At 41.5% G+C, this 22,658-nt stretch overlaps 1 protein-coding gene across 10 annotated transcripts in view; it reads right to left on the reverse strand.

The window, feature by feature from the left end:
* The window catches only part of TEAD1 (TEA domain transcription factor 1), a 163,505-nt gene extending 151,580 nt beyond the window's left edge, over positions 1 to 11,925 (reverse strand). For 4 of the 10 annotated variants that reach the window (XM_054198068.1, XM_054198064.1, XM_054198067.1 and 1 more), the window contains exons 1-2: positions 11,625 to 11,923; positions 10,878 to 11,012 (exon numbers count right to left, since the gene is read on the reverse strand). The gene's annotated coding sequence lies outside the window, so the exon portion shown is untranslated. Of the gene's footprint in view, positions 1 to 10,877; positions 11,013 to 11,624 lie in introns of all 10 variants that reach the window. The other 6 variants (XM_054198066.1, XM_054198060.1, XM_054198059.1 and 3 more) reach the window with 3 other exon arrangements.
* Between the last annotated feature and the right edge of the window lie 10,733 nt (positions 11,926 to 22,658).

The raw sequence follows: 22,658 nt of genomic DNA on the forward strand, positions 1-22,658 counted from the left end.
AAGAGTTCTGTATTTTTCATCAATACTGCATATACAGTTTAACCAATGCTGTCAGAAGTAGCTTTTTAATGCAGTTGTATCACTAATTTATTGCTCTCAATACTTGTGTTCTTCCTAGTTTGTTATGAACAACCAATTTTTTGGAGGGAAGAACAAAAAGAATAATTAAAGAAGGCAGGTTTAGCTTTTATGTGCTGCTAATTAATTAGAGAGTTAAATTAACCAAATAATAAGTACAAGATACCAAACTATCTTTCATTTAAGAAAAACATAGAGAGTTGAATACTTTCCAGGTGTAAACACATTAAGATCAACATTGCACAAAACCTGAATCTGGCCCGGTTAGCTCAAAAAGGTAAATAGTGCATCCTCTTGCACAGATGTCGTAGTGTACAGGCACTCCGTATTTAAAGAGAGATTCTGCAGCCAACAATGCTCCACTGACACAGAGACAATCAATGTGTCCTTGATTATGAGGAGGCAAACAGTTCTCACTACAAAAAAGGAGACTGAAAAACAAATTGTGTTTTTATTTTACAAGTTCCATGTTTGGGTTGGGTCTTTTTCAAGCCCTTTTGGAGCACTGAAACAGAATAAAAATAGTTTGTTGCACAAGCATAAAACAAAGTAACTGCTAAATAAACATTTTAAATTCACTCCTATGTGTTCAGTTCTTGTTCCCATTACTCTACAGGAGTTGGATGGTATCACTAAAATATCGTCCTGTTTTCTGGTAAACTGATTAGATGGGTTTTGTCCAAGAATTGTGCCATAATGTGTTCCCTCTATTTCATATTCTGAATATCACTGTTGGAAAATGTACTGCAGCACAGAATGTAGTATATGCCAATATATCCTGACATTCAAATCAAGACCACAAATTATAAACAGTTTCAGCAAATTGACTTGAGTGCCTTTGTTCCTCAGACATACATCTTCCTATTGCTTACAAAAGCAGCATATACTAACCGCTAACACTGCTATAGCCAGTACTGGGAAAGGAAGTTATTGAAGCCTGGATTTCCTGCTTTCAGTCGTAGCCAAGAACTGTGAGGCTTGTAGTGGTTTCAGGAACTGACTCATCTAATGATTCATGGATAAGATACTGGTTTTAATATATTTCTGATCATAAGACTCAAACTTCAAAAACAGTGATGCTTAATTTTTATTTTAAAGAAAAAAAAGTACATAAATCAAGTAAACAAATATTGTCATGGGACACACTGGCTAATAATTATAAATGTGTTTTACAGTGCACTCTGATTTAAAAAAAACAAACAAAAAAACAGTATGCAAAACTTCCTGGAAATTCATTTCAAGAGAATGTTGACAATGAATGCAAAATCCACTGTCAAAAACCCGAGTACTTTTCTTGCAATCCTGATACAGCTGAAATTCAAGTGGAGGACAGGTGGGACATCAACTGCATTTTTAGGTATACCCCTAGGTACACATGTATCTATGGCTACGTATTAATCAATGAATCCTAGAGCTACTACTGTTAATGCATGTGGTATCTTTGGGTGTGTGTAAAGAGTATCGTGAAAAGACTGGCTGGTAGCGATACAGTTGGGTGTTGGAAACAGGAAAGTTTTGTTTCAGGAGTGACTGGAGCTGCAGAGGTCAGTCTTAAAGCAATGACTAACACTGGATCTTAAGCACTCGCAAACACATGCATTTTGTGCTAATTCAGAATTGAAAACCGGCCATTTTTACGCGTTTAGTTCTTCCAGAGGGAAGCATGCCCTCCAGTGCATCAAAATGCTTTTTGCCCACAACACAAATCTCATCAGTATGCTGTAACTTGAACTGCCAGGCTCTTGCACCTAAAAAATAGCTTGTGAAGGAAGCTTAATTCTGCTAGGCTCATGTATGGAAAAGTACTGGTTTACTTTTTAATTTTTGAACTGCAAGCTGCAGCTACTCACACACTACGTACAGCGTTGAGGGGAGGGAGGGGGATGTTAGCATTTCTATATCTCACCACATGCACAACTAGCACAAAAAAGAAAACAAAATGCATGTTGCTTGGAGGAAGAAAAAAAAAAAGGGGGGGGGGAGGAAAACCCAACCAGCAGTTAAAACAGTTGACAAGAAAAGGCCAAAGTGCGCTCAGTGGCTGGCAGTCATTTTATGGCTATAGTCCTACAGCAGATTTACTTAGATGACGTCAGTGGCTCCAATCCAGCTTTTCTTTGGTAGCATTTACCACTTGCCTCTTGAAGCCTCCACTATGCTACAGAGCAGTAGACCATAATCAAAATTCCCTTTGTGAAATAGAGTTTACCTCAGGGCACAGAGGCATTGCTAGCTGAATTGCAGGCTCTTCACCCTGTACTGCATGCCCAGAAATAAATAACCTACAATACTGTACTTTCCTTAATACAGAAGAACCATTAAAAGCAGCCTGCTACCTAAAAAAGGGTTCTTTAATTTGTTTCCAAAATCTCAGAGGCCAGAATATTAGTTAATTTTCCAAGCAACCAAGAACTATGATAATTCCACTACCCTTTGGACTTCTTTGTATTGTTTTTAGAGATTTTGGAAGATAAAGTTACTTATGGGTCATTGTTTCAAAAAAATATTACTAATGCTAGAGGCTAAAGTGCATTGGTATAGGAAGCTGCATATTTTAAAATTGTCTTTCAAACACGCTTATCTACAACTTGTCAGTAAGCATATAGTAAATACGCCAAGAAGCAGAGCAAGAAATTACTAAGCCTAAATAATAGTCAATTTAAAGAGCAAAATGCACATTATTTGGAGCTATGGATTTCCTATCACAAAACAACAACTGGAACCAATGAAACACCAGTAAAGCCAAGCCAAGCAGATACCAAATCAACTAAAACTTCACAGGCTCTAAAGTTCAACGAAAAATAAGCATCCAAACCCCACAAGCATACGAAAGATGCATCTTATTATACTAAATAAACAGAGATTTGTTAAGTTCTAATGGCCCTATCAGACCAAAGACAACCATATTCATTATGGGCGATAACTAGATACATTTGTGGACTGGAAATTGCCTCTCACAGTTAAGCACTTAGAAATTACTTATAGGGAAGATGCCCACATGCCTCATAGAAAACTGGAAGTCTCAATACTTCTCCTTTCCTGAACTCTCCGCTTACCTGCCCCCCAATCACACCAGAATGAGAGATCACAGGTCTGATCTGCAGTGAGCCAGAAGACAAAAAATGCTATTATCATCCAACTGCATGAGTCACACCATGGACCTGAACTCTAAATTTGAATTTAAAACAGATCTAAAATTTGAGATGACCCCCAGACCAGTTTTAAGTGGACAGACACTAGCATTTCATGTCCCTGTAGAGAAAGTAAAAGCCTCTGTCAGCAGCCTTAGATGCCAAGCCAAGGGCAGGAAATCTTTCTTGTTTTCTGCAGGTGTCCGTGTTGACTCAGGCACAGTGGTGAGGTGGGAGCATCGCCTCTCACTTCACTGCCCATCTGGTTGGCCCCTAGGTGCTTTGCCAGCTCCTGCATTTTTCCATGTGTCCACAGTGGGACATTAAAGAATGGCTGCCGTTCTGGCCTATCATATTACTCTGTTCCAAAGGGACAGGAGAAAAATTTTCTTCTCTTTGAGCTCCTTTCATTACTAAAAAAGTGGTGTCATCAAACAGATTTAGAAGATGACTGTAAATTTATTTGAAATAGAATCTGGACCTTTTATTGGTCATTAAGGATCCTGGACATGAAAGGCATTGTACAAGCACAAGCGGTCCTTTCTTTCCAATAGCCAGGGCAAGGATGGAGTGGAAACAGCATGGTGACTGGGATGGGCAAAAAGACCCAAGAGCAAGACCACATCCATGAGCAGCAGCAGAAGACATAGCATAAGGAGGACCTGGCAAGATGGATAGCAAAAGGAGGGGGGAAAAAAGCCACCATCATCCAAAGGAAGGAGAGCCTAATCAAGCGCTGCCAAAGAGCAAGTAAGCACATACGCGAAGAAAGAGGATGGTCCAGGCAACCAGAGACAGATGCCTGTAAGGAACAGCAAGACAGAGCCTGTAGGGCAGAAGACACAGAGGAATGTGCTGCAAGGTCAGAGAGCAACGCAGACAGATCCAACCCTAAGGACATCACTGCAGCATTGAATGGAAGACTATTTATGGTTTGAGATCTTTTCTGCAACAAAATAGTTACAGCCAAAGAAAGGCGGGGGTAGGGGGAAGATGAAGGAACTTCCATTGAATCTTCAAGTCTTCTACAAGGCTTTCAGTTGATTGTGGTAAAAGCAGAAATAAAAAAATAAAAATCTTCAAAGATCAGCTGACAGCAGATAAAGGGACACAACTGGTTTTAAAGGTTAATTTTTTTAAAAGAATAAAGGTAAAATCAAGGATGTGGAAAATGAAACTGTTTACAGGAGTTCTGCCTTTTATTTTAAACTGTAAACCAGCTTTAGCACAAAAAGTGTGTACACATGATGGTGGTAGATTAAATATGAATAAAATTTCATTTCTCCCATTAATTAATGTCTCCAAACACTATATATTTTAATTGAGATACACGTAACAGAGGCTTTAATCCACTAAACCTTTATGAATTTACTTTTTCTTCCGAAGTCTGTTCTGACATTTTCTCCCCTCAAAACCAAAATGTCATTCCTGAATTATAATCTCCCAACAGAAAGACAACCATGTAAAAAAAACAGTCCAGAACGGCTAATTCCAAAAATAAGCACTATTGTTCACAGCACCATGAGGTGAATGAACGGTGAGAGATTCCACCAAGGGAATAACTGTGATGTCTATAACGTTAAGGAATAATTTGGCACCAAAAATACCCAAGGCCATACTGGTTGGCGATTCAAACATGAAGCATATCAAAACGCTACTGATAAGCTAAATTAACAGATAGCTTATCTGAAGCATATACTAGCCATATGGTGCCACAACTTCTGTGGCCTGTTGCTGGCATAACAATAGGCTACTGCAGTCTTAGACTGGAAGCACTATTTGACAAACTGTCAACAGCATTTTTATTTTTTTGCAGAGCTCTAGGGCAATGGCACACTCGCCTATTTGCATTTTTTTTTAAACAGGTGAACAAAGAGTAAACCAGATGTCAACTTTAGAAATCGAGCTGTCTGGATCAGGAGATTTAACAGAGGCAGGCATACTGCTACAGCTCAAATCTAGACAATGAGCTTTTCTAAAAACACTCTGGCCTAGGGGAGTGGCTATTTAAAACACTTGGCTTCTTTTATTTCAGCACTATGGAAGTGAATTCTGCTCTTAAGTGCCAGCTCAAATGAAGTCATTTTGTTTCACTGGGGCTTTCTTTGCATTTTAGAAATGTAGCACGCACTGTAGTAAAGGAAAAGACAAGTACATAAAAAAAAAAAAAAGATCTGATTCTTTTTGAGCTAGAAGCTGGGTAAAATGGCGGGGGTGTGGAAATTAACAATTTGATCATGTACAAAAAAAATGCAAAAGGATAATTTGAGTGCAAGCTAAATGAAATTTATTTTCTGCTCATTAAAAAAAATATAAAAAAAACAAAACAAAAAAACCACTAGACCAAAACAAAACACTTTTGAAAGCTTTCAAAAGACCTGGTATTTACAACCCCCTCAAGCTCCACGAAGACAAGGTGTGAATACTGACAGATAAGGAGGATTTACAATGGGACTTTACTATGCTACAGCAGCACAATCAGTTAATACCCAAAAAAAAAAATCATAAAAGTTGTCTTCTTCCTTTATTTAAGAAAATTAAACCTTTGTTACTTACATACTATTTGAGGAAAAATCTTTTAATAGCTATACAGTAATCCACTCAATCATTTCAAAAATTGACAAAATAAAAAGTACTGTCAATCAATATATACTAGATCTGTCTATGGTATTCAATTATGAAAATGTGGTTTTAGTTGTGTTCTGTAGGAGTGTGAAAGACATCATGAGAAAAATAGATAACTTTCTGTTCTAATAATCTATTCTGCTTTGATAGGCAGTTATGGGAACATATTTATTTTCTGACTTATACGCAGTTAAGTATGTAGCATTTTTAGATTATCTTTTCAAATTGTTCTTGAACATTCTCAGTTTAAAAAAAAAAAACACACAACAAAAAAACAAAAAAACCTCCTTTCATGTTAAGTTGAGATTGCACTTGAACTCTTTCCAAAAGCCAGAGCTGTACTGAATTATGATAATTAGAAAGCTGTGCGCATAAAAGGCAGCACAGTTGATGCATTTAAAAAAGTTCATGCCAGAGAATATAAGTTCAATATGTTCTCACATAATTAACATTTCCCATCATTAGCAGCAGTTTTCAGTTCATGTATCTGTAAAAACAACAGCACTCGTCATTGTTTTAGATTCCCAGTCAATAGCATTTTAATAGTTTTACACATAGTCCTAAACTTTCCTTCCCTTCCCCCTCCCAGCACACTGAGATTTCACAGTTTACCTTCTGACCTGCTAGCAAATAAACTTGTATTTTGTGCTTATATGCTTCTGCTGCCACACAGGCTATCTCTGATTCGAAAGTTTAGTAAGAGCTAATATGAGCTAGAAATCTAAGAAGGCCATTTGGAAAGGTACAACAGGATGCAGAGGGAGTAATCACGTTGTTCCAGTAAACAATGACTAGAAGACAAAGAACAAAAAGTTGTAGGTGATACCTTCCACTGGACGGGAGCCAAACTCAAAGGTCCTCCCTCTGCCGAACCCAGACACAAGCTGGAGGGACTCAGAAATGGGTTTGCACCCCTAAACCAACCGGGCAAGCGGCTATAAGCCCTTTACACGCTCTGTGGACTTTCATCACCTTCTTGACATATGTACAAAAATTCATATAACAAATAAGGGCATGTAGCACATGATGGGTTACTCTGAGACATTCATAGACTTCCTGTGTAGAATATCTCAAATTAGTTGTGAGAGGCCAGATTTTGACACAGGCTTGTTGCCTTCTTTCTCTTCCCTCCACTTCTTCAATCCCTGTATTTTAAAATTAATATAATTCTGGTGGAACTTTAAGAACCAGATACAGTATAAAAGTTACTGAGTCTGCATCAGCACAGAAAGAAATTCAGGCTTTACCAATAACAAGATAAAACTCTCAGTAATTGCAGTGAGATCAGGATTTCATATAAGAACATGAGAGGTTCAGGGTATTAAATTAGAAAAGATTTTTAGCTGAATTTTATGCAACAAATCTGAGAAGCAGATTTGAAGTTGGTGCTTCAAAAGATTTAAGTCCACAACTTTTCACTCTCTTATGTTTTGGAAATGAGCAATCATTAAAACCAAACACAAAATTATTCCAGGAAATATTATTCCATCCTTGTTCCACTTGCAAAAGTCAAAAGGAGTTTTGTGCAAGAACAGAGCGCGAGATATGGTCATAAAGTGGGAATTTATTGCAGAGGTTTTTCTTCTAAAAATGTGTCTTCAGTGTGGCTTAGAGTCAGTTGGCTTTACAATAAATAATGCCATTAATCCGTTCATATATCACAGGATGCAATTTAAATTATACAATACTTGCATAAACTGCCACAAAACCTCTAACAGCCATTTCTTTCAGGGAGATGATTTACCTCTTGCAGGTTCTAAAATTTTGTTGAGACTCACTTAAATTATTATTTTTTAATAATAGATGACTGTAGTTTAGGAATCTAAAACATTCCTACTTGAGGCAAGCATTAATGGCAAAGTGCTGCGTGGTAACAAAACAGTAATTAAATGTCAAATGCCAGAAACAAGTAACTACAATTTCTCTCATGCAAAAGTTGGTCCCTCTGATGAACTGGGCATTTCAAAATCATGTTTAAAGGGCCAATTTGCACCCTCATTACAGCCAACACAATACAGCAACAGGCCATACAAAGTCGGTGAAATTAAGCTGAATTTAGACCAGATTTTTCAAAAGTCAGCCCTCACCTCAAATTTGCACGTGCTGTGAATAAGGGCACAAATGGAACGAGTGACCAACTTTTAATAGAAATTTGCCTGCTAGTTTTAGACAGATTACAAGCCAAGCAGAACATAAGCCCCGTACAAAAATTTGAAAAAGCACGTGTGTCAAATCTGATACTCTTTTTAATCAAAGACACAGAATAGCACCCATGCCCTTCTTTAGACATCAGATATGATACTAACCATGTACGTAAAACATATGCTGTAAATATCGTAGTATTTGATCCAGCGAATGTTTATTCCTATGAGTCATCCCAGTCACTTTAACCTGAGTAAGGACTGGATCTAGCAAACCTTTTTGTCTTAAATAAACGGAATCACTTCAGAAAGAGAGTTTTTTTAACCATCTCTGGAAAAATATAGCATTAATATTAATGTCATGAAGAAATACCAGATCAAAAGAGTGATGTATGCTTGTGTACATACAGTCAGAAATCCTGCATTAGAAACGTAATGGTTGAAGGTAACCTCACAAACACACACATTCAGAACTGTACACAAGATCTTTGTGTTTTGGAAACAGTCTTAGGCACCTTCCAATAAAATCAGATTACTTCTACAATGTAACCATCCTACTTTATAGATTGAAAACTGACAGCTATATCATAATACAGAACTACATATTTTTACCTTTCCCTTTTTATTAAGTGAAAGACACCAGAATGGCTCTGTAACTCCTGAAATCTTTATTACACTTTTTCCAGTACAATGTCTTAAAAGTTTGCTTACAATATGATCTACAAAGGTAGCTTAAAAAGAAAGAAGGAAGAAATCTTTTCCCCCCCTGCATGTGACTTAACTGAGCTTAACTTTTTCAGGCGTGGACAAACAAAGCCTAAAACCACTTTAACGATATCCAAAACCACTACACCGTCCAGCAACAACAACAACAAAAAAACACTAGTTACAAATTATACCAAACATGTTACACACATGCTCACACGTCTCCACACATCACAATACGCTATCATTTCTCAGCTGGAAACTCACGGCGGGTCTAGTTCATAATTAAGTTTCTGTTGTTCTTTTTTAGCTGTTTAATTAAAACTCCTTTAAGCAGAGGCTGTCTTTACTAAGACTCCTGTCAAATCAAAATTTTTGCTCTGCTTCACTGCTCGCATACATCCCACTCAGCACTGACTAAGAAACTGTAGAGAATATAAAACCGTAATTTGAATCTCAAGAGCTGTTGTTACACTCTCCTGGGTGCAAAGGCTAATAATATTTACTTCACCAAAGCAGCGTATGTAAAATTGATGCTCAAAATACACCTAACGTTTAGCAATAAAGTACTTTCCTAAGGTATTTCTAGATTACTAAGAATAAAAATTGAAATAAATCCTTTGCATCCAGAATTTCTGCTTGGTCAGCTGATAAAAACCTGCAGTAGACAAAATGCAGAATTATCCCTAATGGTATAGAAAATGCCATAAGATCTCATTAAAAATAAGTGCAGCGTGAATACACGTTTTACCCTGAAGGTGAAAAATAAATGCACCGCAAAGAAAGTTTACCTTTAATGAAAATAATTTCCAAGAGTTGATTATAAAAACTTGCAGTTCAAAATGTGACCCAAATATAAAATCTTCAATTTTGTGTTTTAAGAATAGTCACACGTTTAATTCCTGTATTTCTAATCCCAAATAAAGTATGCATAGGTGTGTGTACAAACATACATATACACACATATATATACAAACAAACATGCAAGTTTCCCTCCTGCCCCCAGAAGTAATTTTATATATGGGTCTGTGTCATTTTTGATAGCACCATCTTACCATCAGTACAATCTAATATCCCTGTAATGGTATTCCCCAACTATTTATAGAGACAGAATACATCATACATTACAGACACGCATTCCCAATCTTGGGTTATAAAATGAATCCTACATAATTTTAAATTAAATCCTAATGTAATTATAATCATTTTTGTTTTCATATTCAATTGCAGGTAGCACTTAGTTATTTACATGAATTTTCCTGTAAGAGGCATTCCCACAGAGATTTCCATATTAGATGTACTGCATAATAACTGAACATTCAGCTAGAGAAAACAGTATTTTATCCACACAGCTCCAAACTTTGTCATTGTCTAGTTTAGACATCTCTGTTAAAACTGCTGGCAATATTGCGTTTCTAAACTTCATCAGCACTCAGGGAAAGCAAATATGCTTCTGTTAGACAGGAATACAGCTGTATAGGTACTTTTTTTCCCTGAGGCTCTGCCATTTCAGCTTACATTTCTTACATATACCGTTTTATGTCAGAAAATGCCAGTACAATCTGATGTTTCTTGGCCTCTCTTTCCCAGATGGTGTTCAACAGCGTACAGTTAAAAAATACTGGGAGCCATTTACATTCAGAAAGCGTAGAACAGAACTGCTCCCTAACTTTCCAGCACTTCTGGAGGTCACTTTTCATCTCTTCATATCAAAGGCAGGCACTTGTTTCTAATAAGTTAACAACTCTCCTGAGAAACATGGGTGGCTGGTATTTCATTGTTTCATAAATATTTTTATACTGTAACACCATTCAACTTAAAACAGATTTCAAGAGAAGAAAAATCATGACTAGTATTACGTTCAACTGAGGCAGGAGCGCAAACTTTTTTACTTGGTAAAAATAGAGAGATTCCCCCCCTCTCCCTGATTTATTTGTCCTCGTTGCTTTTGTTTAGTTGTTTGGAAGGGGCCGCTTTGTTTTAATTTTGTTACAAAAGCCGTACTGTATAACTTTTTCCCTCCCCCTTAGAAGTGCACTTCCTTTGAAAACGCTCTTTCTGTGAACAAAGGCTGCCACCGGCCCTCCGCATCAGCACTGTGGACATCTGTAGAATAGATCTCTTTAAAACGTTACGGATAAATTTAAAAAAAAAAAAAAAAAAAAAAAAAAGAAAAAGCAAACCCTATGGTTCCTACCGAAAGGAAGTTTTCCAGGGACAATCTCCTCGGTGTTGTTGTAACTGCGACTTTGTCTTTTTTGGATACAATGTTTCTGCTGACTCCCGAAAATTTTCCACTTGAATGTGCAATTAACCAGCAGCAGCGGCAGCTCTGGAGAAGGAGAAGAAGCAGCGAAAAAGGACATTCCTTCTTTCATCTTTTAAAGGAAAAATAAAAGGGGGGAGGAAAGCAAAACTCGGGGCAGCGCACCGAGCAGAGCTCCGAGGCAGGCCGGGCCGCTCGGCAGCCCGCACCGCCGGGGGATCGCTCCTGAGGGCTGCGAGCGCCTGCAGCCAGCCCGGGGCTGCTCCTAACTTCTTGCTTCCCCGTGGAAAAAAATGTGAAAAATGCCAAGGATCGGTGCGCGCGTGTGTGTGAGAGGGAGCGAGTGTGTGTGTGTGTGTGTGTGTGTGCGCGCCTGTGTGTGCGCGCCCGGCTGCAGAGCAGTGACTCAGGCAACTAAGTGCGAGCAGCGGCGGCGGCGAGGGGGAGCGGAGCGGCGCGGGGCGGGCAGCAGCCGCCTGTTGCAGCTCCGGCCGCGGCCCCGCAGCGGCAGGAACTCCGCGGGAAACAACTTCTCCCCCTGCCGCGGCCCCTCTCCCGCCTGCCCCCGGCACCTGCGGGGGCGCCAGCCCCCCGGGCCGACCCCGGCCGGGACCGACCCCCCGCCCCGCCGCACAAAGCGCCGGCGGCGCGGCGTGCGCGCCCGCGGCCCCCTCTTACCTCCGCGCCGCGGCCCCCCTCCGCGCACCGCCAGCGCGCCGCGCTCCGACAGCAAACTTCGCCCGCCGCCCCCGGGCCGCCCCAGCTATTTATGGCCCCGCGCCTATTTTTAATCCGCCGCTTGGCTATTTATACCGCGGCGGTAGGTTGCCGCGGGCCGGCGGACGGAGCCCTCGGAGGATGAGTTGCTGCCCGGCCGGCGGCGGGGCGGGCCGGGCTCCCGGCCGGGCTGCGCGGCGCCAGCGATGCGAGGAATGCGCGGAATGAGGGGAGGAATGAAATGAACGCGGGAGCGGGGCGGCCGCGGGGCGGAGCGCGGCCCGCCGCCCCCTGCGGCCGCGGGCGGGCGGGGCGGCGGGCGGGGCCTCCGCGCAGCGCTGACCTCATAGGGGAGCCCGCGGGAGGGGGCCCGGCGGGAGCGGAGTGTGGAAGGGGAGCCCGGGGTATCGCGCTGTGCCGCCCCGCCGCGGGGCCACCCGGCTGGCGGGTGGGCATCTGCCGCGCCCCGCAACGGGGGTCCGGCAACGGGGTCTGCAGCGCTTCGCTACGGGCTTGCAACGGGGGTTGCAGTGCTTTGCAAGAGAGTTGCAAAGTGTGGGGTTGCAATTGTGGTCTGCAGTGGGCCACAGGAGCTGGCTGGGCGCTGGTGGATGGGGAGGCTTCTCTGGGGAATCCAGCTTACTCCCACACACATCCAACCCCTGGGTGCACTGCAGCACCCTGTGCAAACCCACCACCACCACCCGCCAGCCCCTAAGAAATGCAGCCTGTGCCCAGAGGGCCACCCGCAGCACCCCAGAGCCCAAGGGAGTCACGGAACAGGGGGTGAGCAGGAAGGCTTTGTATGTGTCACACCCCAAATCAACGCAGATATAGCATGGCCCAGGGGCCACAGTCTTCACCCTGAATCCAGGTCACGACCTTTCTCACAAACCTGGCACCAGCTTCAGATTTCACAATGCAAGTTTTGCACCACTCCAGTTGTGAGCCTAAGTGCCATTAAGACTATCTTTACCCTTCTTGCACTGGTGCAACCCAGCCCCCAGAAATGCTCCATAAGCATTATCATAAGGCATGTCTCCTTCAGTTAACAATCCGCTACCTTATGGAAATAATCACAGGGCAGGCACAGCTGTTGTGCTTGTGAAAATTTGTATTTGCATAAGCAGAATGGATAACTGGACACCTCAGTGCCTGTTTGTGAAATAAATTGCCTATTTTGATGTGCAAACATACTTTTCTATCTACCGTTGAAAGTCTGCCCAGCAGGACTACCACTTTTGGAGATGTCAGGAAAATCACATTACAGCCTCAGAAGAACTACATGTTGATGTCATCAGACAGCATTAACATGCTCACATCACATGTAGCTTCAGGACATGCTGGTGGAATTCACAATAAATGCCCTGTATATTATTTGTGTATGACAGTAAGAAAAGACACTGGGCACATCTCTCTGTGACTACCAGAGACATGATCGTCCTGATGCTTTCCCAGTACCAATCTTGTAAGACAGCCATGCTGATAACAGCCACCATTTTAGCCTGTGACTGACCCAGGAGCCTCTTGAAAGGCTCACTTAAAGCTCATGTTGCAGTTCACACAGAGCCTGCGCCTGGTTTTTACCTTTGTGGCCCAGGCACAGAGTGTGTATGACAGGCAGTGCAAGCAGAAGATGCAATCACATAGATGATACTGACGGAAATCTACTAAAACCCAACCCTACAGAAACAGCATGCAACTAGTAACAATGTCAAACGCAGCTAAAGTTGGAGCAGGTGTTGGTGAAAGGATTGGGAGAATGCAAAAATGTACATATTTTAAGGTATTTTTTTCCCCACACCGTTCCACAGTGGCTGAAAAATTTCTTCCCCAAAGTACACTACAAGGAACCTCTGTGCACGCTCGCTCTCTCCCCCGCTCCCCCTCTCTCTCTCTCTCTCTCATACACACACACACACACAATTTCTTTTCTCTTCCCTTCCTCCTTTCCAAATAGCTCTAGTACTATGGTCTAATAAGTGTCTTAGTGCCTGCACAATCTGTAAAATTCAGTCACTTTGCAGATGCCTGTACAAAAGCCATAGCCTCTTGAGCATACCCAAAATTTACCAACTCTTTTCCAAAGCTGGAACAGAAAAACAGAAAAAAACATTGCCCCTAACCCCTATACCATAGATTTTTTAATCACTAGACCTACACTCACTCCACTATGTTCCCTGCATGCACAGAAATGTGAAATGACTTTAAATGAGTGGGATTTTTTTTTTCCCGTAAGGCTTGCAGAGAAAGTACCAAGAACACTGACTCTAACTTCCATGCCTATGCAGGGCCCAAAAGGTATCATAGCTCTGTATACATGGAGGGAGAATAGCAAATTTTTGGACAACGGATAAGTAGAGTTTGAAAACTTCTTAGCTATAGCAGCTCCACAAGGGAAAACTTTGCAGGATTAGGTTCTCCTAGTAGAAAAGGAAAAAAAGGGTTTATTTCTACACCCATGGTTGTGGATGAACATGAATCAAACTTAAATCAGGTTGTAGCTGTTTGCCCATATCTGCAGACAGGCAGTTCAGTATCTCTTTTGCCATGCAGAACTCTTTCAAGAAGAATAATTAAATTTACCTGATGTCTGTGCATTTTTCTGTTAACTGCGAGCAGCCAGGAAAGCTCACAAAATTCTGATTATTTCTCAGGTTCTGAAACTCTGTACATTAGTGTTCTTCACAGGCAGTGAGGTCTCAAAACAAATGCTGGGGGAGGACTGGAGGTCTTCCATTAGCACAATGGAAAAGTTCATCCACAATCCACAGTTTCCAACTCAAGGCTGAGTCCTGACAACATCTTGCTCACAGGCAACTATACCAATTAAACTATCGAAACTGAGGCCAAGATGAACAGCAAACTAGTATGGTGACTAAATCATGCACTTGCTGAGCATAGGTCTGTGGGCCATGAAGCTCCAGATAAAACCAATAGCCTCTGAACACTGAGGGAGGGAAATTGTGACAAGTATCTAACTTTCTGGCCTCTTGGCTCCTATATGCTGGAGGTTGTCTTGTTATGTTGTGTCACGCCATGTTATGCCATACCATATTGGCAGTCACTTCCAAAAATACATACCTGGAATCCCAATGATTTTCTGACAGAAAAAAAATGTGTACGGGGGAGAGAGGTCTGTGCACTTTAACAGAAGGTGAGGATGAGGAAAGATGACATCAGTATCATCCAGCGTGTTAATCCAGCCACTGTCTTCCTGCAAGCTTCTTTGGAGGCCCTGTAGATGAAGAAGGAAGGTACATTGGAGGAACATTCATACAAGAGCAAGAGAACTTGCTCTGATGAACTGCCTGCCCTGTGTTTATTGATGGATGGCTTCTTCAGGCATACAGGTGTGCTGTGAATTACAAAAGCTGAAGAAAACAAAGGGACATTGGGACAAGCCCAGACAGGGGCATTTCCTGGGGACAAATGCTTATCTCAGCTCAAAAGGAGACATGCAAGTAAGGAATACGGGAAAATATATTGAGAAAGAGAAAGAATGAGATTCAAGAGACAGACACCAACAGAAAGACTTCAGGGAGAGAGACTGGGGAAAGAAAAGAGACACAGAAAAGAGCAGAGAATGGACAGCAAGGGAATTATTTGTGACTATAGAATGAAGGCAGGAATAATAAAAAGAAAGTTAAAAAAGGGGGATAAAAATGGAGAAAGGGAAACCTGCAGAAGAAAAGGAATCAATGGGGCAGAAAGAACAGCTGAAGGGAAATCATCCAGGAGAGCAAGGGAGACTGCAGTTTATGAGAAGAAAACCAGGCAGCAGTAGAAACACGAGATGGCGGTGAGGAAAGGGAACTTGCTTAACAATGAAAGGAGTAAGGTAAGGAAGGATAGAAAGAACAAGCAAAAGAATACACTATTAGAGAATAAAGGTCTGTAGTACTATCGAGTCTTGCATTTGTCTGTAAAATATTTTGAGTGCAAGTACTATTGAGACAGGGACAGAGGCAAATGTGAGCATAGTTAAAGATAAGACGGAGGGTGGATTGTGGTTTACATATAGGAACCACTTTTGTCATCATTAATGATACCATTGATAATAGGGGGCATTAGGGAGCCTAACCGAAGAGTTGTAGTTCTCTTCCCCTTTGCCATTATCTATGTCAGGTACAGGGCACTTAACTTGTATGTTTCACCCCAGCCACCCAAAGACAGATGGTGCTTTTAAGTCTCCAAGAGATGAAATGGTACCCAAAGATACTGGGTTAACAGAATTCCTAGCTTACTCTAGGAATAAGTAAACTCTCATCTGCCTAGAGAGTACTGGCAGATGAAAACAAGATGGACTTTGCAAATTTTAGATACAGAGCCCATTTTGGACTTGGAATGAACCTCAAAGCTCAAAATGCTTGGATTCAGTGTTTTGGTTACAAGCACTGAAAGAAGTTTAAACTTAGTATTTGAATTGCAGTTCAGATTAGGAAAACTGCTAATCTCAGGAAATGCTTAAAAGCAGTACGTAGATTAGGGTTAATCTGTAGTGTGCAAAGAATTAAATACCCAAATCAATGTGTTATTGAACATGCCAACAAAAATACTATGGGGAAGCTGTAATGTAATGGAACAGAGCTCTCCATATTATAAATCTAGCTGCTGAGCTTTGTAAAGCAGCAGACAGTGTAAAGAATGAAAACAAATAACAGTTTAATAATGAATTACAATAATTGAGTCGAGAGGAAGCCAGGACATGAACCACGGCCTCAGAGCCCAACTGAGTTAAAATAGTACAGAGAGTGGAAATATATAATTTCAGACAATTCTGGTTCCTTATTTCTAAAGGTGAACTGAGAGCTTTTTAAAATTACACGACCAGGGTCCAGGGCTGTGTATTTCTCCCATTGATGAAATCACTAACATCAAAATGGTGTGGCTCTTGTCCTGCTTTAGAGCAAACAATGCAAGCACAGCAGCCTATTCCTTCTACTGATAGCAATAATTCTTAGCACCAGTGATTGAAACAAATTACTGTGAAAACCACTTGGGTGGTTGGGCTTTTAAAAAATATTTCGCACTACAAATTTTGTTGTGTTACCATCATTTTCTGCTGGGGGAAAAAAAGGAGAAAAAAATTCCCATTCAGATTCCCAAAGAACCTCTTTTCTTTGATTCATCAAAATTTCAGGTTTCTGAGCACTTCTATGCAAATGGCATATTTTGTTCCCTCCCTTCATTTTGTCCCAAATTTATAATGGTATTTAGATGCTTGAAGTTAGGTATAGGTATTTTTAATCCTCTTCAGTACCTAAGTGCCTAATTTCCTTTGATTTCATTGGCTTTTAGCAATAAAAATAACAATAACATAATAATAAAAGACACCTTATTGTTTCTCTTAACCACCTAAGCACCTTTAGAGACTTCCTTTGGATCATGCTCAAAAACCTACATCCAAGGAATATTTCAAAGCACTTAAAAGCACCATCTGCTGTGAGACTTGTCGTACAAGATCATTCACAAGCATTCATTTCTCTCACCAAAATGACTCCACAGGTAACTTCTACAGGGAGAGGCAGGGGCCAGACTTCCTTCTTTCCAAAATTAATTATTTCTAAGTAGGCCTTTTCCAGTCACCAAAAAGGACATACTGACACCATTCCTGGTGTCAGTTTGTCCCAGCACACCCCTGTGGCAGCTGGGTTGGCTCCCCGCCGCCTGCCTCCACCTCTGAGCTGTGGCATGTCCTTTCACGGGCAGGCCTCACCTTTGTCTCCTGTAACACCGCTGCTTCCAAATCAGCCCGTGGCCACCTTGCCACCACCACAAAGGCAATGGGTCCCACAGACCTGGCTCCCTGCTAGGCCTGGCCCGGGCATCTGTCCACAGCATTTGTATGGAAAGAAGTATGTTGTGGGATGGTAAAGTCATTAACCAACCTGACAGACAAATTTCAAAGAGCAGCAGCAAACATCGGAGTTGTTATGCCATTGTAACACCAAAAATGGAGGACATTTCACTAGAGAAAGTGCCAGGCAGCTTCATCAGAGATAGCAACTCCTTCTGCAATAAAACAAATTCCACTTTCACAATTGATTTTGCTGAGACTGCAAAAGGTGTAAATCAGTGCAGCATTTGGACCTGTCTGCTTATAAACAACTTTGGGCATAAGCACGTACTTGGGTGACATGGAGCTGCATACATTGGCTCCCCCGGCTGCTGCTTCACCTAATCCCTGGAAAGCCACGTGCTAAGGGAGAATTTGCCAGATATCGGGACAGGATACCAAAACCAGTGAACCACGAGTGATAGTGTCTAAAGTGAAAACAAACTGTCCCAGACAAGGGAGAATTGTTTAATGCTCCTTATCAGTACAGAGTCCAAAGTATCATTGGAAGATCTGATAAATACAAAACCTAACTTCGTCTGAAGTGGAAGGGATATCCGGTATATGATCGAGGCAGGTAGGACAGACTGCAACTAGAATATAGTTGCCCTTATTTTACATAGATTTTTCCATTTCTCCATTCATAATGCAGGTAGAACCACACATGGTAAACAGAATTGGGAGAAAACCAAAGTGAAAAAGTCAGAAGTCTGCAGAGGTGTTAAGGGTGATGTTGCTAAAAAAGGAAAATGTCAGAAGAGATACATCCTTTTGTCACATTCTCTTCTATGCCATCTGCATAATGAGACCTGCAAAAAGTACCTGAGTTCCTCTTGCCTCATTATTTTCTCAGTGCATATGCTTCTGCTATAATATAGAAAATGCTTCCAGCCACTTGCAAAGCTCAGGGTTTGTTCAGGACAGAACTGGGAAGCTGAAAGAGCACAGCACTATTTCTGAGGCAATTCAAACCTAGCAGGACTCAGTCTTTCTACTTGTGTAGGGGGAAGCAGGAGAGTAGAAGCAAAGCAAAGGGACTCTTAGAAGAATATATTGCTGTTTCCTGTTAAACTTGACTATTCGGATGTTCAAATGAGTACAAAAGGAAATCTAAAGAGAGGTAATGCATTCCTTACTGTGCCTAATCCTTGAAAGCCAGGCTTACATGACTTTTTGGTAGGAAAATTACAAAGAGTAATTTGCAGTTGGTTGGGTAATGAAAGAAGAAAAAAATTACCTAAAGCTGCTGGGAAATCATAATGGTGTATGGGTATGTAGTTAGACAGACTCAGTTCTTGGGGATGAGAACTACTGAATCAAGTTGCTGGAATGGCCATTACAGAATTTGTAGTAGTAAATATCACCATGTAAATCCCGACCTTTCCTCATCTTTCCCAGGGGGAACCACAAATATTTTTCATCTAGCCAGTATTTAGGAAGGCAATTTTGGAAACAGGAGAAAGAAAAGTCATCTGCAGATATAGGAGCCACTGAGGTTAGCTGGTGCTCTAGTCTATCAGAATAGGATCCCCAACTTTAGTTTTAATATTAGACTGTCTGTTCTCTCACTGCTTTTTCTCTGTGATGTTCCAGTAGTGACAAACAGTAAATGAACCGACAGTGTTACCTACTTGAAATTAAAACAAAGGTTTAATGCTCTTAAAATTCAGAGTTTTGCAGCTTTGCAAGCTCCAGTGGATGGGCTGGCTGCTGTGAAGCTTAATCCTGATTACAAATGCTCTCTTTGTTCTAGCTTTTCTGCTCATATGCTCATGATGCATTACATCCCATAGAGAGGCAGTCCGGACATATTGCCATGGAAATGGGGGACCATCTCAAACAGGTATCCTGCAGGAAGAGCAATGCGTCCCAAAGGTGGGGGAATAGCTGTACAGTCTTAACGAACAGGTTTTGGCAGAAGGAAGACGGGGATGACAGCAAGTCACATCAGTCGGTAAAAGCTCGGGGCTCAGGGCTGTGTGCCACACAGCACACAGGGCAAAGTGGTCTGCCCACAGTGAGTGTCACAGGTAAGTGGGATACATAAGGAACTGTGAATCACAGGTCCTGTAAATGGTCATTAAACAGTTGGGTAGAAGTGTGTCAAACAATGAGGTGATGTAATGGACAAATGCTTATCATAAACATAAAGAGAATCCTGACCTCATTTCACATATGATTTCATCTTAGGTGACCTCACAAGTGCAGTTACTCTACCACCTGCACAGCCTTCTATGTTTTATGTGCTTCTTTTACCCTCTAGATCCTGAAGAAATTAGTTAATTTGTTATTTTTCACAATCAGTCCCAGATGGATGATGTCTGTCAGCATTTCCTGATTTACATAACATTTATCATTTTCAAAGCACTTTATAAACACTAAGCAGTTGATCCTCACACCACCCCTGTGCCCTAAGCATTAGTACTTCCTTTTTACCAACTGAAAATTGTTATGGAAAGTCAAAGCGATCCTCACAGTACCTAAGGTAACAGCAGAACTCAGTACCATCCCATTTTTTAACTGCTCTTCATGCCTCTAGCACATCACACTTTCCTAATGCAAACACATCTACCACACTGCCCTCCGGTAGTTCTTTTTTTCTTTCTTATTTACATATAAAAATCCTCTCCCCAGCTCTGTTAGTTCTTGCAACTTTTTGGTCTCTGGTGCAGTTGAAGAGCCAACCTCCCAATTTGTCTACAAGTCAGCTTCCAAAGTAGTCTAAAAACAAATGAGTACAGCTTTTGTGCCTTAAGATATTGTATCCCAAATGTCTGTTAGGTACAATCATTAGGTTTTAAAAGTAATATTTTTAATTTATTCACTTAATATGAGGTCACAGAGTCATTCGAATTCCTTGTGGGTACAGAACTGAGGTTCACTGAAAATCAGGCCCCAGCTGAGCTTTGGTGATTTTTTAAAGTAAGCAATTAAATGGCTTGTAAAATAGAGGTATTTCAGAACTGACATCAGTAACTGTTGGAAAGAACTGAAACTCTGAACGGCTGTGTTCTTAGCTGCAGTAGAGCATTCAGCAACGTTAAACTCCTTCCAAGCACATACAAAGGGATGTAATTTGATTTATTAATAATAATGGCCTTACATATGTAGTTATAGGCAGGTGAAAGCTTTTGAGTCACTTCTAACTGCTGACGGCAAGTAAAGAAGAAACATTGAGTAGTAGTTAGACAAAATTAGAAGCCTGTAGCCCCTTCCTTGGGCAATGTTTCTTCATTTAACCTTGCCCATACTAGCAAAGAGTAGTGGTACAGGGCTGAATTCTGCTAGTACACCAACACCTGCCAGCCCCTCAGCACAAAAAAGCTCTATGAACTGTCTGCCATTTGGGTTGTACCATTCACACAAAAAATTACCTGAAGAAAAATTCAATGCAAGAAGTTTTGTTTATTATATTGTCTTCTCCTTCCTTCCTTTTTAAAATGTTTTCCCCATACTGGCACAGGTGACCCCAGCATTTTACTGTGCTCCTTGCAGAAGAAAGCAGTGGTCTGTTCCAGCTTTTCTGGGCAAGACATTAGTGGATGTAGTCCTCCAAACCGGGAACTGAAAGGACACATAATCTCTCCATTCCATGAGACCAGAAGCATGGTCACCCGTATACCTTCTCAAACAGGTAAGTGGTCTTCATTAGTTTTGTGGCTTTGGTGTAGCCTGGGTGCAATTTACTTGTTGGCTACATCTGGACTGGAATTAGCCGTTAAGGTATCACTGCATTATAACTCCTGCTCACTCTGTTCTCTTTTGCAATAAAGGAATTAAAGGTTGAAAATGGGCCAGAGGGAACGGGAAAACTAAAGCTGGTTGGAAGAGCTACTTGCTCAGAAGGAGCGTTCATTGACTTTACATTTTATGTCAGTAGGCTAGGCATGCATGCTCCTCCTGACCATGCATTATAGCAAAACAATGGGGAAAATAAACTTGCATGGGATCAAGTTATTTTAGTAAAATATCAATATTAACATCCTACACGTATAAAGTATCGTTCATACCTTTTTGTTCTGTTTTCTCTAGGTGACTGTTGTCTATCCTGTAGGTGTCTCATGAATTCAGACCAGTGGAAAACAGTTAAGTAAAAACTGTTTGTTTGAGACACGGGTTTGTTCTGCTGCCCAGGTTTGAAGAGGGTGAGATGTTTACCTACATTTCATTCCAGCATTGGCTCAGACACACAAGCCAGTTACAGTGGCTTAGCAAGGCAATGCATACCAGCTGAACTATGGCCGCTCAGTTATGTCAGAGCTCTTCATAGCATATATGGGAATCCGACATACAGAATATGAATTAGGCATCCAGGCTGCAGCACTGGGAAGGGACTTTTACTCCTGCCTACATAGTTTTTAACCTCCAAAACCATGAAAGGAGCTATTACAGTGTGGCAGAGGAATGACTGGGTGACACGTGCTGTGCTTCTTCTAAGGCACCACTATTAAGAGCTGATGGCTTATGTTATTGGTGAGGAGGAGAGTTAAACTATTAAAAACCTAATTTACGTCTCTTTCTTCACTGTGTGACTCAAACCAGTTTTGCAATCTGTTACAGGTTAACTAGCCAGGGTTAGGCAGGGTGGGGCCTGCAGCAGATTGAAAAACTGGTTTATTCAATTCACAGAGCAAGAAAACATCCTTAAAAATAGGTATTCTAGAAGAAGACCAGATATCTTCCTGTCAATTATGGCACATCATGCAGCAAAACAGATTTTCAGGCCCCTCAGCTTTCGCTGCTGCATTGAGTGGGAGACACTGTGTGCAAGTCACGTGCAAGCAGAGGCCACGCAGTATTGTGCTGCAGCTGAAGAGCGTGCCTTTCTTTCAGCTTGAGGCTACACTCAGAGGCACACCCTCACCTGCAGCCTCTCTCCTCTCCTCCATAACTCGGTGTGCCAAATGCAGCTGGTTAATAGATCACAGATCAGACCGACCAGCTGCTTCCCGCATATGGGGTCATGGAGGAGGGGAAGCTGCAGGGCCGTGCTGCAAATGTGTGAGATGCAGGCCTGGAGCTGTCTGGAGATCAACAGGTGATTTCAAGTAGGGAAAGAAATGGAAAAGAGCTGTACTGTTTTCAGCAAAAGAGAGAGGGAATGCAATCTGTTGTCTCCTGCAGGGTTTTGCTCTTTTTGAGAGGGTAGGCAGAAA

This window comes from Rissa tridactyla, chromosome 4 (genome assembly GCF_028500815.1).
Source record: "Rissa tridactyla isolate bRisTri1 chromosome 4, bRisTri1.patW.cur.20221130, whole genome shotgun sequence".
In the NCBI taxonomy this organism is placed as follows: Eukaryota; Metazoa; Chordata; class Aves; order Charadriiformes; family Laridae; genus Rissa; species Rissa tridactyla.